At 46.6% G+C, this 18031-nt stretch overlaps 1 pseudogene; it reads right to left on the reverse strand.

Moving 5' to 3' along the window:
- Positions 1-757: 757 nt before the first annotated feature.
- On the reverse strand, positions 758-1143 carry LOC147000615 (homeobox protein Crxos pseudogene; annotated as a pseudogene).
- Positions 1144-18031: the final 16888 nt, after the last annotated feature.

An 18031-nucleotide genomic window follows, 5' to 3' on the forward strand; every position in this document is an offset into this window, starting at 1 on the left:
TGGCCCCGAACTCAGAAATCTGCCTGTCTCTGCCTCCTGAGTGCTGGGATTAAAGGTGTGTGCCACCATGCCTGGCTCTGAGAGAATCTTTGAAAAAACACAAAAAACCAATTTTATTTATCAACAATTTCATTTTATCAATGTGTTACTTCCAGATCTAAATCCCCAAGCAGGTGCCTCAGAAGCCTCAATAGACCAAATACACACACACACACACACACACACACACACACACACACACACCAATAAAATACTCATTGGCACAAAATGAATGATCAAGGTCACAGAGGAAACAAAAGCTAGCAGTGTTAACCAGTTAGTTAATCTCATGGAAAATGGTTGTTCTGGCAACATATATTAGTCTGTAATCACGCCTTGGGAAAACGAGGCGGGAAGTCAGTGTCAGAGTATGCTGCATATTGAGTTGATAGCTAGCCTGAAGCATGGGCTACCTTTGATATTTGAAGAGAGGCTGTTAAAAGAATTGGAACCACGGGCTTCAGCCCAAGATGGACCTTGGTGGGAAGTGGCCCTTCAGGTTCTATTGGAGGCCCTAGTTGGAGACTCAGCCTCTGCCACACCATTTCTGTCCAGTGCCATCTGTCCTGGCACCCAGGTATTCAAACATTGACCCTGAGGTTTCTGGAGCGCATCCACCATTTAGTGAGTTCAGTGTAGCCAGGAGTCTGAAAGGGAGGGAGCGTTGGGGGAAGCATTTTTGTGCTACTTGTTGGAGTGGCTTCATGGGGAAGAAGGATCAGCAACTGTGCTTGTAGCTGGTTAAGGACCTAGGGGGATTGATGGGAATGAGCCTGTACTTCCAGCTTGGTGCCTGGCAGAGGAAGGGTGTACTTCCTCTTGGAGTAGAGAAAGGGGTATCATCCCGGGCAGCCTGCTGCAGCCTGGACAAGGGAGGGCACATCTCCTGTTCCAAGGATCTCCTGCTCCAGTTGAGGCTGGATGAACCGAGCCTCAACTTGTTCCTTCTTCAGTTTGAATCTGGTGGGCATGATCATGAGTCTCAAGGTCTGGGTATGGTTCCATTTTAAAGTGTTGTTCCAGCTCCTAAAGCTGCCCCCAACTGTACTTCTGGTCAAGGGGCCCCAGGGTACAGGAGGTGAGAGAAGGTGGAGATGCTTCCATTGGGTCTGTTGCTCACTGCAGGTGTGTCTGAGATAGGATCTTTATAAAGAGCTTCTGCCCCTCCCTGAGAGCTGAGGGCTATACAGGAGGAAGCATGAACTGGGCCCTGGGACCTGGGCCAGGTAGAAGAGGTCCTGGGCAGGGACAGCCTCGGGCAGTATCTGGAGCTATTATCTGATTCTGCTGGCAGCCACCTCTGCCCTCCAAAAAAGCCTGGGACGTGATGGCTGGGCCCTGATAAGACAGGGTGAGGCCTTCTCTGCTCGCCTGACTCTCAACAGAGGTGCCTACAGCCATTGCACAGAGTCATCCAGAAAGCCACCACTTCCTTCCCATCCGGTATTTTTATTTTTTTTAATTTCTCTTCCATGTTTATTAAAAGTACTGGGTACCAGAAAGGACAGACAGCCAGGAGCTGGGAGAACTGAATGGGCGGTCCTAGAAAAAGAAATTCTTTTACTGTGAGTTTGGTGGTGTGCATCTTTCCCCTGTTAGATGATTCTCCTTGACTGAACTTAGTAACGGGAGTCATACGTGGCCATGTTCCCTGCTGCTTCAATTTCTCCTTTGCTTCTGGATTTGGGGCAAGTTCTTAAATAAATTTATGGGCCCTTATTGACCCCTCCCCTAGTAATGTGCCCAGGGACAATATTGGTACCCTGGTCACCAGTGCAGCCTTCTCTGCAGGGTGCATTTGCAGTGCCTTGGGCAGGGCCAGCAGTCACAAAGGGCTGAAGTCTCTCTGTGCTTGCAAATTCTTGCCATCCTGCAGGCCTTTCTCACCATGTTCCCTCCACCTGGGATTCTTGTCTCCCTGTTTGTTTATGGAATTTCTGTTTATCCTAAGGATTCTTACTCTTCGAACAGGGCCACTTCCAAACTAAGAGGCACCAGGACTAAATCTACATCTGTCTCCTCATGTTCCCCCTCAGTGCAGGGCTCTGTCCCCTGTCTGTGGATATCCTCTTTCCAGTACAGTAGGTTGGCCAACACACCAGAGAGGTGACAGCCTCAGAGAGAGCGGGATCCTGGTCCAGGCTGAGTTTGCAAATGCACAGGGGACCTTGGGTCTGTGCCTTCCTCATCTGCAACTTGAGGAGGTTGTCTTAAGTAAGTCCTCCATGCCGAAGCTTCCCTGTGTCCTGGGAGAACTGTTCAAAATCCAAACTGGTGGATCCCCTTCCCATGCTCACTAGATTCTAACCCCAGAAGGTAGAGCTTAGAATTGAATTTTTAATTTTTTTTTTTTTACTTTTTATATGTGTGTGTGTGTACAGGAGCAGTGAGTGTGCTCTGCTGTGTGTGTGAGTGTAGAGACCAGATGTCAGTGCCAAGTGTCATCTTGCTCATTCTCCACCTTATTTATTTATTTATTTATTTATTTATTTATTTATTTATTTATTTACAAGACAGGGTCTCTCACTGAACCTGTCTAGACTGGCTGACCAGAGAGACCCTTGGACCTACCTGCTTCTGCACCCCAGTTCCAGCACTGGGGTCACAGAGTCCATACCACTGAACCCAGATATGGATCTGAACTCTGAGTTACACTTCCGTATCTATCAAGGGGCTACTATAAGTTTTGTGGGTGATTGGAAATATTTCCCTACCACTTCATCTCTCTCATCTCAGTCAGGCTTGACAGAAAACACTGGAGTGAATGGTTTAAAAGAAATAAAATATCCCTCATGATTCTGAAAGCCAGATGTCTATTTGGGCCTTGATTGCCTCGGTAACTGCTGAGGGGGATCTGTTTCTGGCTTGCAAATGGAAACCTTTGGGCTATGTTTCCATTTGGAGGAAAAAGAGCTTTTGGTCTCTTCTTCCTGTGAAAGCACCAAAATCTAGCCACATCATAGTCTGGGACTTCAGCTGATGCGGGTCAGCGGGACACGGGTCTGTTGAGAGCACAATTGATGATGTCTCATACCTCAGAGAAAGTAAAGCCCATTACTTGCATTGTATAGTAAATTCCTGAGAAATAGCTGCTGTCCCTCCACTGCACGGATAACTAATCCCTGAAAGTCCAGGGACACAGTGGTGGCTTCCTCCTTGTTGGTGGTACAGGTCCTGTGTGGCACTTGGCATCCCTTCCTGGAATGCTTCTGCACAAGGCTCAGTGCGGGTCCAGCTGATTGACCCTGCCCTTTCACACTCTGAATCCTATCTTTTCCACCAATTTGGAGAACACCTCCTCTTCATGGATATGCCTGTGTGAGCTGGCTACAGTCATTCCTATGGCTTGAGACTCAGAATTTTAACCGATACAGGTAATACCTAAGAGCCAGAGGTTGAAAGTCTGTGTCCTGAAGCAGGGGGCATTTCAGGGAGTTGCTTATCTACGATATCTGATGGGCTGTCTTGGGGAAGGGAAACAGATCAGTTTCAGAGTCAATCATGGCCTGTGAAGAAGCTTGGGGGAAATTCTTCAACTCAATACAAGGCAGAGACCCTTCAAAGATCTGGGCCATTTTGCATTTCTATCAGCCCTATGTTAGAATTCCGATTTCTCTCAAAATCACCAATATGTTTTACTCCCCATTTTTTATTACAGCTTTCTTGGTGGACCTGAAGTACTTTTTGTTTATACTTCCCAATGGCTACTTACTCATTTTTCATTATGTTTATTTTTTATTATTGTTATAGCTTTGGAGGCAAAAATCTATTCTAATACTTTGTCTATGTTGAATTAGGTTGTCTTTTTATTATTGAGGTGTACACACACACACACATGAATTTGCGGTGCATGTGTGCCATGCAGTGCTCTTGGAGGACAGAAGAGGGAGCCAGATCCCCTGGAACTGGAGTTGCAGATGGTTGTGAACTACTATGTAGTTGCTGGGAATTGAACCCAGGTCCTCTGGAAGAGCAGCCAGTGTTTCTTAACTACTGGGCCATCTCTCTAGCTCCTTCTTTGTCTATTTTAGATATAAATCTCTTACCACATATAAGGTTTGCAACTATCTCCTGTTCTTTCACGTGTCTTTGTTCCTTTCCACTGGTGTCCTTTGCAACACAAAAGTATCTTTATTATCAATGAAATCTGACTTGCCCAGCTTTTCTTCTGCTGGTCACACTTCTGGTGTGTATCTCAGAAACCATTGCCTGATCCACAGTCATTCCCATGTTGTCCTCCACAGTTTTGTAATCTTAGGTTTATGTTCAAGTTTCTAGCCAATTTTGTATTGGTCTTTTGTGTGCTGCAAAGGATGGGAAATTCTTCTCATGGTCCTCTCCCGGTTTCTGGCAATTCTTAGCATTTCTGGGCTTGTAAGTGAGTCATTTCACCCTCTTGCTTTTCCTTGAATGTGGTTCTGTGTTTTCTCCTGTGCTTTGTCTTTTCCTGGGTGATCTCATCTAAAAGTCCTGCATGTGATTAATCAGAGAAGACCTGATTTTTAAATTTTGTTTTAAAAGGCACATCTATCTATAGGCACTGGGAGCTGATACTTGTCCATACTGGGGAACAGTGTTTGTCTCATCAACTTCCTGTCTTAGAAGGCTACTCCTCTGTTCACATGTTTATCAGAGATGGTAGGAATACATTCAGGGTCCTCCTCGTCCTTGTCACCTTGCCCTAGATAGCACCACTGCCTACTGGGGACACATGTAACAGAATACTAAGAAGAGGCTGGGAAGAGCCTTGAGGTCAGAAGCCAAAGAAGAAATGGAAACCCAGGCTTTGACCAAGAAGCCAGGGGTGGGAGGCAAAACACAGTTAGGGCAGAACTATTACAGTGAGGCTGGCAGGGTTTGGGTTCAGTTGTGTGAGGGGGCAAGGAACTGTCACTGAGAACTCAGGCCCCGATTGCTGAAGTCACTTCAGAGTATGTGAATGTCGGTGACAGATCTGTATGCAGGACAACATGGCTGTATTTTCAGCAACCCCTGCTCTGGCCTGGGTTCTGTTGAGCTGCCCCTGCAGTTGGAAAGTGTGGGCTCACCATTAATTGCTTCTGTTTTCACTGGAGCCTCATCAGACAGTTCCCCGGAACCAGTCTAACTCTCCAGTCCTCGCCCCTGCCGAAGCCACCAGCATCTCACTTCCTCACTTGGCAAGGCAATCTCGATGTGGCAAAGCAATTCTCACGCTTGCTTGCTTTCACACAGTTTCTTGCTACAAACCCTTGCCACCACAAACAGGACAGTGTGTGTGTGCCACGTCTCACTTAGAGGTGACTGTGGAACAGCTGTGGTCAAGAAGTGCTTTGGCTTTCATATCCTGTGGCCAAAAAGACGACCACACAGGGAGTGGGAGGGTGGTGTGTGGAAAGGAGGGTCACCCTGGCTGGACCTCAGGGCCCATGAGAATCCCAATTAAAGAGGTGTCACTGCGTCCCATTGAACCGTATCCTCAACCTCTCCCTTTGGGAAGGCAGACACTGGGAACAAAGGAGAATGGATTCACATCATAAAAGCTCCCTGACTCTTCAGCCAGCCAAGGAACAGAAAGTCCCATATAAATTCACACCAGGTGGTTTGAAGGGAAGCATGTCACAGAAACATGACAATCAACAGAGCCATGTTGGATCAGCCGTTCTACTTCAGTCACTGAAGAGCAGGATGGAGAGTCTATCCAGGAAGAACTCAGTGAGTAAAATATTTTGACACCGGAAGAGAATATCCTGACAGCGCTCCCTCCATTCCCAGTCACGGCTGTGGGACATGGAGGTGAGTGTAGACATGTACCTGTAACATCAAATGTGGAATATATAGGAAGGACCCTCCTCTTAGCTACAATTTCCTCACGTTCAGAGGGAGGCATGCGACATTCTCTACCACCTCCCCTTTTTCTTGTAGTATTCCTTAGCTCATGGTCTGCATCCTCCATGCATAAGAAAGTCAGTCCCTCTGAATGAGCCCGAGAGTGAGAGTGCTCTGCCCCACTCCAAGTCACACTGAGAGAGTGACTCCCAGGATCAATTAGCACAAGACAAAATTAGCTGGGTTCTACCTTTGGAAGAATTTGGAGCCATAGTAAACCAAAGACAGGCCACTTGGACTCCAGTTTCAGTCCCACCGTTAACATAGTCTGGTGGCTTGCAACATGCTATATCAGTGAGCCCCCATTTTCTCTCTGTAAGGTAATCTAAGATCATTTGATTTTTGAGAGTTCTGGCAACCCTGTCTTCTACCTGTTTTGCAAATACAGTGTTGTGATACATACCTTCATCTATTCATTAAATTCCACCTCTGGCTGCTTTTACGCCTCAATGGCAGAGTTGGGTAGCTGAGGCAGACAGCTGCTATGTGGGCTAGAGCTGAAAATAGTTAATACCTGATCCTTAAAAGCAAAAGAGCTGGGTAACCACACCACCAGAGAGGCTGAGGCACAGGGAGAAGAGACTATTTGCCAAAACACCCTAAGGGAATCGGGGCAGAAAATGGAAATGTCTCCTTCTGATTTTTCTCTGCCAAAAGTTCTCACCTGGCCCAAAGCTCACTATCTGATGATCTGAGCTATGCCCCAGAGCCAGCTAGAAGACCAGGAGCCTGTCTCCTGGGAGAAGCCTGTGGGCTTGAGTAGAGCCTAAGGCTCCAGTGGTAAGGGCAGTCTGCCTGGGTTCTGTCTGGCTCAGTGTCAGCCTGCTGAGCTTCTGAGAAGAGCCAGCTGAGGCTCCTGACAGGCAATGGTTGAGCCTGGAGTCTGAGGAGAGCTGGCTCCCTAAGCCCTTTTAACCACAGGTCCCCCAGATCTAGGTAAACTTTCCTTGGCCTTTGAACCACAAGGGGACATTTCTTCTTGCCTCTGTACTCACTGGCTGTTTCCGCCTTCTGCCATTTATTAATCTTGCTGGTTAACCATTGAACCCAGCTCAGCCTCCTCTAGTTTCCAATCCTGTTCTCCCTGTTGGCTGCAGACAAGGGCCTGCACTAAACAAACCTAAGGTTCTTTTCTTTCTTTTCACAGCTGAAATCAACTGATAAAAGAGGTGGGGCTGGGGTGCAGTTTACTAAAAAGACACTCCCTAAAGCCCTGGTGAGGAGGTGAGAAACCCTTTCCAAGGCAGGCCAGCTATGTTTAAAGAAATACATCACTGTAACACACACACATGCATAAACATACACACAGACACACACACGCACACACTCACACATGCAGACACTCACACAGCTTAATCAGAGTAGAGGCATAATTTAGAGAAGAGGTCTATAATTTCTTCATTGTTGAATCAGATTGCTTGTCTCTAAACACAAATGCCATTTGAGTTTAGCTTCCCCAGTTAAAGATGCATGCTTTAGAGGGGGGAGCATGCCAGTTGTCGTAGTAGTAGGGAGTTGGAGAGAAGGGGAAGGGGAAGGGGAACCAAGGAAGGGCCTTCTGAGCACAGGGTTTGGGGGCTTGACATCAGCCACACCCTAGTTTGCTTTAGATTATTAGAACTCTCTAGAACACCAGCTCTGTGAGGACCAGCATTTTATTTATCTACTGCTACATCCCTAGCACCAAGCCTAGTGCCCAGCAAGAGGTAGGTACTTAAATATCTGTTAAATGCATGGATGACTGGATGCAAATTAGTGGCCTGGTCACTAGTCCCAATCTTTTGGGGAAATGGATATTTCACATGTTCATTGGCTCCTCTTCTGATGAATCCGGAAGCCCTTGCCCAGTTAGGACAAAATTCACAAAGGACAAGGAGGAGGACCTCCCCTGAACCATTAACACAGCTCCATGGACCTAAGTGTTTGTCTATCAAATAACTCAGGGACAGTGCCCAGCACAGCCCCTTTCTGTGGCTCTCTGCCTACCATTGAAAGGGACAGATTTCCACCGTGGACATTTCTACTCTAACAACTCCCACTGGCTGTGAGCAGTAATGTATGCTGTGCAACTCATCTGTGTTTGTCTTTAATGCCCATGATAGCCTTGCTGTGTGGTGTGAGCCCTTTTATAGCTTAAAAAAAGAGCTGCAAGTGAACTTGTCAAGGTTGGAGAGCATAGCTTGGCCTGTCCTATCTTTGGCTGACGACAGAGACTGTACTTTGTCTATCACGTATACTTCTAGTTCTACGTCCAATGCTAGAATTGGCTGTTGCCCTAACTCAAGCCTGCATAGTTACTCTTTCAGTTACTCTTTCTGCTTCTAATCAGCTCCAGAGCCTGGGGGACCCACTTCTCTCTTGGCCTCAGTTTCCATATTCTCAAATCCAGAGACCTGAACAAAATTACTTTGAAAAATCTCCCATGGATGGGTCTGTAAGAGGTGACTTTATTTTCTCAGAGGTCGCAACTTAATTTTGCTTTGGAAATTATAACAAGAAGAAAACCATTGATTGAAACCAGCTCAAAATGTCTCTTGCTTTCTCTGCTTAGGGACACTCTTGAACACCCTGCTAAGGCCTGGCTCTGCTCCTTTTCAAAAGAACTGACCTGTAATAGGGTTCTGGACTCAAGTGGACACCAGGACCAGCCTGTAACCTCTCACTGCGGTTTCTCTCTAGTTCAGAATGCTTCTAATGTGGTGGTAACAGCAGCCGGTCCCTTCCAGTGGAAGTTCCTGACCTCAGGCAGCCTCTGGTGGAACCCACAGACCTGTTGGCTCCTGAAGTTAATCCCACTGTGGTGAGATGGTGGGAAAGGGTGGCTTTGGAGAGGCAAGGAGCCTGGAGAGCCAGCAGTGCTGAAGGTGGGTTGGACTCTTAACTCAATCCTTGTTGCCCAATGGGGAAATGGGAAACCATCAGGATTCTCGGCACTAGCTGGGATACCGCTTCTGGTTTCCAGACACTTCTGCAGCAGAGACCACAATGAAGAAGGACAGACGTCTAATCTACCTGGTGGAGACCCACCTGGGAGCCTCCAAGTTTCTTTACCTGGGGTCCTATAAAGGGAACCTCTGACCAAGCCTGACCCCCCTAGCTGGTGGTAGAGCTGGCATTCACATTGGAAACTAACTAAGCAGCTGCCTGGATGTCCGATGAGGGCATTAGGAAAAGAAAAGGTTGTAGTTTGTGATGGCCCAAAGGACCAAAATCTGGAGCAGTTGTTTGAACATTTGGCCACTTTAGGCAACCTTGAGGACAGACCATACTAAGATCAAGGCCACTAGTGATGTCCCTGCCTTGCCCTGAATCCTGTGTGTATATGTGCATGTGTGCACACAAGAGAGCATGCCCCCTAATAATAAATAAGTAAAATGTAATTAACTTTTTTTTTTTTTGGTTTTTCGAGACAGGGTTTCTCTGTGTAGCCCTGGCTGTCCTGGCACTCACTTTGTAGACCAGGCTGGCCTCTAACTCAGAAATCCACCTGCTTCTGCCTCCCAAGTGCTGGGATTAAAGGCGTGCGCCACCACGCCCGGCATTAACTTATTTTTTTAAGACAAGTTCTTAATGTGTACCTATGGCTGTCCTAGAACTTGCTATGTAGACCGTACTGGCCTTGAATTTAAAGATATCTGTTTCCTGCTGTCTCTCAAGTGAGTGCTGGGATTAAAGGCACCATGAAGAGAGGAGGCTTCTGGGAAGTGATTAGGATGTGAGGGCCTGGCAGCCAGTAATGGGATTAGTAAATCTAGAACACTCTGGAGGGACCCTGTTTGCTCCCTCTGCCAGGTGAGGACACAGGAAGAAGGTACCATCTAGGAGGTCTGATGGATCCTTAATCTCAGATTTCCTCACCTCAAGAACCATGAACAAAACATTCCACTGTTTATAAATTCCTCAGTGAAAATACTTGGTTCTAGCCACTTGAATGGACTGACACTGGCTATGAACGTACAGGACCAAACGGCTCTGTTGCTAAACATGTGACTTGCTCACAGTTTTAATATGGATAACTTTGAGTATTCTTCACACGGCTGTTGGCACACGCAGGCATGTGTTCAGGTTGAGTGGGCACAACCCTAGAATGTGCTTGTGTTCATCATTAGTTGATAAAGTCAAGCATGGACTACTGCTAATGCTAATGGGCCACGACTACTTTGCTGGTATCTTATAGATGCTTCTCAGATTATTCCAATGAACAAAGTGGCAAAGGTGAAAAATCACACTCACAGCTCACCGGGGATCACATTTGAGATATGCATTATCTCTATGTCCTGTCTAGTTTTATGTCAGCTTGACACAGTTAGAGTCATTTGGGAAGAGGGACTCTCAATTGAGAAGATACCTCCAGAAGATATGCCTGTAGGTAAGTAAGACTCTAGTGCATTTTCTTAATTGGTGATTGATGTAAAATAGCCCAGTTTACTGTGAGCGATGCTACCCATGAGCAGGTGGTCCTGGGTTCTATGAAAAATCAGGCTGAGCAAGCCAGTAAGCAGCACTCTTCCATGGCTTCTGTATTAGTTCCTGTTTCTAGCTCCTACCTTCAGTTCCTGCCCTGACTTTCCTGGATAATGGACTATAAGCAAAGGTGAAATAAATTCTCTCCCTTCCCCCACTCCCCAAATTGCTTTTGGTCACGGATTTTACCAACAACAACAGAAACCTTAAGACAATCCTCAAAGGGCTCATGTGTTGAAGGCATGAGTTCCAGCCTGTGGTCCTGAGGTGCAGTGGCTGGGTCATGGAGGTGCTACCCTCATCACCAAGTTAATCCAATGGGCTCACAAATGAATGAGAGCGTCTGCAACCTGATTGGAGGAGTGCATCACTGGAGGCAGGCCTTTGAAAGGAATATCTTGCGCCAATTCCTATCTTCTCCTGACCCAGCCTCACTCCTAACCAGGAGAAGAGGATCTTCCTTCCATCTTACTCTTCTGTCAGGAGGTTTCTGCCTTGCCACAGGCTGAGCACCGAGGACCTGGTCAACCGTGACTGCAGCTCTGATCTATAAGCCAAAAACACATCTTCTCCTTCAGGATGATTTCCCAGGCCTTTCTAAGATAAGAAAACTAACCAACACTTTAATAGGTAGCCAAACCAGCCCTAGTGTTCATCCTTGCTTTGAAACTTCTTAACAAATGTTGATAATACTTTGAAACTCTTATCAGACCCTTGGGAAGGAAAGAGGATAGGGGAGGCAGCATAGACCATATTTCAATCGAGGGCCTCATCTTCTGTTGGTTGAAAAGGCATCTGGGGATCTCTGTCCCTTTGCACATAGGTCTCCCTCTGTTGGAATGTCCCCTTCCCTTGTTCACAGGACAGTGGCAGATATCTTCTAAGATGTAACTCAGTATGGGCCTACATTTTAGTAAGCTGTGTCCTTGCCCTGTTCTGTAGATAGAATCACCTCACTCCAGAGAGCAGCCAGTGCCCTGTAAGGATGCTGCTTCCTGAGGACCTCACCTCACAAAGCCAATGCTCTGTGTGCATCCTTAATTGGACCAGGGTTTTCTGACAGTGAATAGACCATGTACTGTCCTTTCCTCTTCAGTCTGAGCATAGTCTTTACGTAAAAGGTGCTCAGTAATTATGTATTGTGGTAGTCTGTAATGTGACTAAAGGGACCTATAATTAACTAGATTAAATTAACCTGTAATGTGATAGAATTAGTAAAGGCATAATGTAATACCATGTGGGCATCTCTTGGAATAGGCACATACTGGATTCAGCTACCATCCAGTTCCAACTTGATTATAGTTAGATGGAGGTCAGGACAGGAATTATCTGAAGATTCCATTGGACTGAGCACTCTCAATGGTCCCTACCCTACGTGTTTGGTGCTATGCTGCAATGGTTAAAAGGACAAGTGGTTGGGCAGGCAGATCCCTCCATGGAGCGTCCTAAAGGCAGGACAATAGTCAAAGTCTTATATGACAGTGGCTTTCCTTCCATGAATGGTTTCTGAGAGACTTGGGGTGTAGCTACCAGGCTTCCTGTGACTTCCTCAGAAGCACACAGTGCCACCATGGCCACTCTTGAATGGTCAACTGGAAGTCACAGAGCAGGGGGGATTAGGAGGAAGGGATTTCACGGAGACATGATACAGATACAAACTGTTATAGCTAATCTCTTATCAGACTTGGGCTTGAAAATACCTAAACGATTAGAAAAGCACAGCTTAGGCATTTTCCATTTTGTATTATTGTGGGTGACTAGATCCTGAGGACTCCAACCTAATCATTGAGTTATTCTCTTGATGGAGTCTTAATATGATGGCGTCTGACAGAAGTGGTGAAAAGTAAGGGGTGGGGCTTACTTAGTTGGAGGAAGTATATGTAGTGGTAGTTTTGACTAAACTGCTTTGGTTTCTGGAGGGTCTCACTGGACTCATACACACACACACACACACACACTCTCTCTCTCTCTCTCTCTCTCTCTCTCTCTCTCTCACACACACACACACACACACACACACACACACACACACACACACACATCAGTTAATTTTTGACATGGGGTGACTAACTCAAAGGTTGGGCACTCCTAAACCTTATGCTGCTAGCAAATGCTCCCCTCTAGTACTCCTGAGACTCCTAAACCTTCCCCCTGCTGCCCCAGGCCTAACTGGGGAAGGCCAGTTGCCACTTATCTGAATTCTTATATGGTTGATTTGCTTTCTCTCCTGCAGCTCTTACATCTCATCTTTCTCCCCCCAAGTCATGGTGGTTCTCTGGCTCTCTTTTTCCCAGTTACTCGCCTGCACAAGTATAAAGATTCCATCCCTCTCCTCCCAGCCGTTGGCCATTGGCTCTTTATTGATTGAACAAAAACCAACTGGGGACAAGGACCTTCAGTGTTTAGACACACAGATTCCGGATTAATTCAAAGCATTAGAACCAATCCCCCAACAAGTATATCCTTGGGGCTATGGCCCTGAAGGCTATAGCCTCCCTTAGTCCATTTCTGTAGTCCTTTCCTCTGCTTTCTGTCCATCATGAGATGAATGCCCTCTGCCACCTGCTCTTGCTTCCACAGGCTCAGACATAATGAAGCCCCATACACCTATGTCCCAGGATTTAGGAGGCCAAGACTGACCCATCCAGCAGGTCCAGTTATTCGAGGGTCTCGAGGGGACCTTCTCCTAAGAACCAAATGGGGGATAGAGAGAGACAAGAACCTTGTGCAATGAACGACACACACGGAAGCAGTCTGAGTAACATCAAGGTCTCACTGTATTAGCAAGGCTCAAGGTTTAAATGCACAGGCAAAAGGGGAAGTACTTCTCAGCAGGAGGAATGGGGCAATGGAAATGCATCTCAGCAGGAGGGATGGGGCAACAGAAATTTTTCTTTTGGCGACTACATGGGGAAGCAGGAACTTGGCGGTATCAGGGTACATCTTGAGGTTAGGACATCCTGTGCTGACTTAGGGCTGGAACAATCTGTGGTTGTTCTCGGAGCGGTGCGTTGGTTGCCTGCTTTTGACCCCCTTTTCTTCTGGGGGGGGCAATTCAGAGATCAGGACAATAGTGTTGTCTTAATAGCTCCCAACACAAGACAGAAGGCTAACCTCCGCTAAGTAGCAAGACCCTTCCTCAAACAAATCATCATAAATAAGACATGTACAATAAAACTCTGGGAATAATAAGTACAGGACAAAAACATCTGATGTAAAACACAAGACTTTAAATAAAATACTTTTTTAAAAAAACGAATGCTTCACTAGGGTTTTGAGCCTCAAGTCCATATAACATCCCATAATGATATACCTTATTAAGATAAGCCTTCAAAGCTTTGGGAGCAAGTCAGCACTCATGAATCTTTACCAAGTCAAGGGACAGAGATTGAGAACATGGCTGGATCCTATGACACAAATTAGAGGAAGCACTTGATTGCCTAGAGGCAGCTCTTCAAGCATCTGGTAGACCCTGGAACAAGTTTAGATCAGGCACCATGCCTCTGTTCAACTCCCTGAACTCAGTGAAAGTTGCTGGAACTTGAAGTGGAACAAGCCAAGCAATGGAACCTGTACAGTGTTCAATGCTGTCATTCATAAGAGTGAGCAAGAATTGGCTTTCACATTAGTTAGCTTTGCATCATTGTCACAGAATACTGAGGTGGTGATCAACATATAAAAAGGAAGGATTGGTTTTGGCTCATAGTTGGATTCTTCTTCTTCTTCTTCTTCTTCTTCTTCTTCTTCTTCTTCTTCTTCTTCTTCTTCTTCTTCTCCTCCTCCTCCTCCTCCTCCTCCTCCCCCTTCCCTCCCCCTCCTCCCCCTCCCCTCCTCCTCCTCCTCCTCCTCCCCCCCCCTCCTCCTCCTCCTCCTCCTCCTCCTCCTCCTCCTTCTTCTTCTTCTTCTTCTTCTTCTTCTTCTTCTTCTTCTTCTTCTTCCTTTTGAGACAGGACCTCACTATTTAGCTTTGGCTATCCTGGAACTCTATAGATCAGTGTGGTCTTGAACTCACAGAGATCAACCTGCCCTTGCCTCCAAAATGCTGGGATTAAAAATGTGTACCACTACCACCCAGCCATAGTTAGGACTTTTTAATCCATGATGGTTAATTGGGTCTGTGCTGAGGCAGTACACCCCGGTAGCAACCACATAGTAGGGAAGGCCTGTTTATTTTATGGCAGACAGAAAGCAAAGGACAGGCAGAAAAGAAAGGGGCAGGATGCCTCTGGGTTAAAGAGGGGAGGGGTCCTGCATCTGCTCAGAACTTGGGCTAGGCTGGAGTTTGACAGCTCATCCCCCCAACCCCCAGGCATCAGGCTATGAGAAGCTGCTGGGGGGGGGGTGGAAAAGCGCAGTCTGAGGTCCCTGGAGAGCTGCCAGAGTTGGGATGGGGGTGGGAGGGTGCACAGAGGCAGAGGATGTTATGTTCTCAGACTCTTGGGTATCCCAGATGCCACTGGATGCCTAGAAAGAGCTAAGAATGGAGTGGGGGGCTGGAGGGCTGGATCTAGCCTGGGGCTGAAGAGAAAAGGGCAGGAGGAGAGCTCTGGCTGGTTCCTGAAGGGAGGAGAGAGTCCTTGACTTGCCTGGTGGGTGGCTTGGTGGAATCCATAGCTGGGAGCGCAGGGAGGCCTCCTGCGGGAGATTAGATGAGGCTCTTTAGAGGAAGACCTGCTCCATTGTTTCCCATGGAGGATCCCAATGAAAAGAAGCAGTCTATGGTTTTAAAGCATTTATTGTCATGGTCGAGAGTTGTGATGAGTGAAATCAATCGTACCCCACTTTCTCAGGGCAGGCTTAAAGTTAAATACCTTTTGCAGGGAGGAGTGTCTGGGAAGGGGAGCTTAATTGGCTAAGCCCTTCAGACCTTTAGGTGCCTCATTAAAATGGAGATCTGTCTTGAGGCTATGTGATCTGTGGTCCTCTACCTGTGGAGGGGCTAGGGGCATTGACTGATGGCCACAGAATTATGGAGAGCTGAGGCCTCATGTCAGGAGCCTGGTATCCAGGAGTGTGGCAAAACACCTACTGTCCCTTGCAGGATCACCTGCTGAGTCACCAGGGTTTTAGACCTAGCTCAAGTAGAAACTAGGCTGCCTTTCATGGTCCTACGGGGGCCGATCTCCACTTTAAGGGCATGCTTTCAAGGAGATCTTGTAGAAGTTCTAAGTTCAATTCCCCAAACCCACATCGGGCAACTCACAACCGCCTGTAATTTCAGTTCTGGAGAATCCAATGTCCTTGGGCCTCCTCGGGAACCTGTATTCTTGCATAAACTCACAGAACACACACAAACACAATTTTTTTTTTTTTTTTTTTTTTTTTTTTTGGTTTTTTGAGACAGGGTTTCTCTGTGTAGTCGTGGCTGTCCTGGAACTCACTCTGTAGCCCAGGCTGGCCTCGAACTCAGAAATCCGCCTGCCTCTGCCTCCCGAGTGCTGGGATTAAAGGCGTGCGCCACCACGCCCGGCTCCACAATTTTTACAAAAAAAAAAAAACTTAAAACAACGTCAGTAGAGGATGCTTTCAATGACCTAGCGCCTTTTCACTAGGATCAAACTCCTAACGTTTTCTCTCCTCAATACCAACACAAGCCACAGACTGAGCCTTTAACCCAGGGGTATTTAAGGGAGCATTGCACATCAAAGCTATAGCAATGGTCCTCGCCAGAGCCTTGTTATAAAACTGTCTGATGGACAGTTATGCAAGTGTGAATACTACTTCACAAGTTGGATTGCTAGCATGCACAGAAACTTGAGTAAGAAAGGGGTCATTGTTACAATTATATTCAAATACACATACACACACACACACACACACACACGCGTGCACTCGCGCAAACACAGGAAGGCTAGACAACAGACTACACAGCATAGATCTATACACACAACAGAGCCATAAAAACTTCTACCTTTCCTTCTCTGTGCCTTTTGTATTTGCCAAGTGTCACATGACCACTGTATATAATTTTTATCATCACAAAATAAAATTAAACGTGAGGTGATATGCCACTGGGTAATTAGGGCTCCAGCCAGGCCACCAAACATTTAACCTTGAAGCTTTTGACCCTGGTGTGGCCTAGGCTGTCTAAGCATCCCTGATACATGTGGAGTAGCATCATCACCTGCCTGAGAGCCCTACTGGGTGGTCTCCTGTTGTTTCTTACCTTCTCCATACTTTGTTATCAGCTTTATTCAATTAGAGGGTTGAATGGTAGAACCTAGTCTGAGAAACTTCAGAAGCCACAAGCACTTTCCTTTAACTCATTTGATCCTCTCCGTAGCCCTAAAGTTCATAGGTACAAAATGAATCTTCTCACTATTTGACCTAATAGAAGAGAGAGATTCACTGGCCTGGAGCCACACAGATGTTGAGAGGACTAAAGATGCCAAAGCAGGTCTCCAGGCTTTGCACCCTGGTCTATCAGCTACATCAGGATTCCTTTTGCATAGTAACAGTGAATTCCTGTCCCTTCCTGAAACGCCAGCCAGTGTCCTGACTCTGAGACCCCAGTTACTAGGACTAGGATTTCTTCCTCATTTATGTTTTCTAAAAGATTTTTGAGCAACCCTCACACCCCCTCTGAATCATTCTCTATTCCATCTGCTCCTCTTCTGGCCTTGTTTGTGGGGCCACACACCGGTGGGTCAGCATCTAAAAATCAGAATTACAAAGGGCCCCAAAGGTCACTCTCCCAAGAAGCCCTGCCTGCCTTTTTCAGACTCTTCTGTGAAAAGTCTTTCCACATGCTCTCCAGGGGTGCAGGGCCAGGGTGATAAGCCTCCCTTCCCCTCCAGTGAGCCACCATGCTTCGACTGGATGACCTGCATTCACTGATGGGGAAACGAGGAGGCTGCCTGGTGTGAGGCAGCGTGATTCGGGCTTTTTGCACAAGGGCATTGTGCACAATGGAAAGATCTGAGCGTTCCAACAGGAAAGAAAATCAGAAATGCCAAGGCAAGGGGTAACAAAAACAAAACAAAACAAAACAAAACAAAACAAAACAAAAAAAAAAACCCAGAGCACAACCAATCCCAAGGGCCGAGAAAAAAATTTGTGTATGTGGCGGGTAGGGGGTGAAAGAGTGGGGGCGGGGCTCTTCTGAGAAGATTACACCTATGGGCAGCTGGGGTCAAAGAGCCTGGCTAGCCCTCCTGAGGAGTTCTTTGGGGATCCTTTCTTTTCTGTGTCTGCCTTCAGTTCTGTCCAGCAACAACCAGGAACCCCTCCCTTCTCCATACTGGCTAGCCAGAACGACAGTGCTTGGTCAGTGCAGTGGTATGGCAGCTTGATGGTTTTTCTATACAAAGTGACTTAGTAAAAATCAAGTGTTCTGATCATTTTTCTCTTAAGACTCTTCCCACCTGCACTAAGAAAGAGAAACTGGATCTCCCTTTGCACACAGAGTGGGTTGCTTTTATTTTATGTAGGACGTAAAGAAAGGGGTGCCCCATCCCTAATAGCAACTCACTGAGAAATATGCTTTTAAATAGGGAACAAGCAAAGAATATTAAAGGTCCTCTCCCTAAGCCTTAATAGAAGCTTTGTTAGTTAATAGAGGCATTTAAAAAAGCAGGACCGTATTCAGTTTGATGAAATAAATACTTTGTGTTGGGATCCAGAACGACTTAAATGCATGGAAACTATTAAAGCCTTTTAA

This window comes from Mus caroli, unplaced genomic scaffold, assembly GCF_978045245.1.
Source record: "Mus caroli unplaced genomic scaffold, Mus_caroli_1 scaffold_17, whole genome shotgun sequence".
Lineage (NCBI taxonomy): Eukaryota > Metazoa > Chordata > Mammalia > Rodentia > Muridae > Mus > Mus caroli.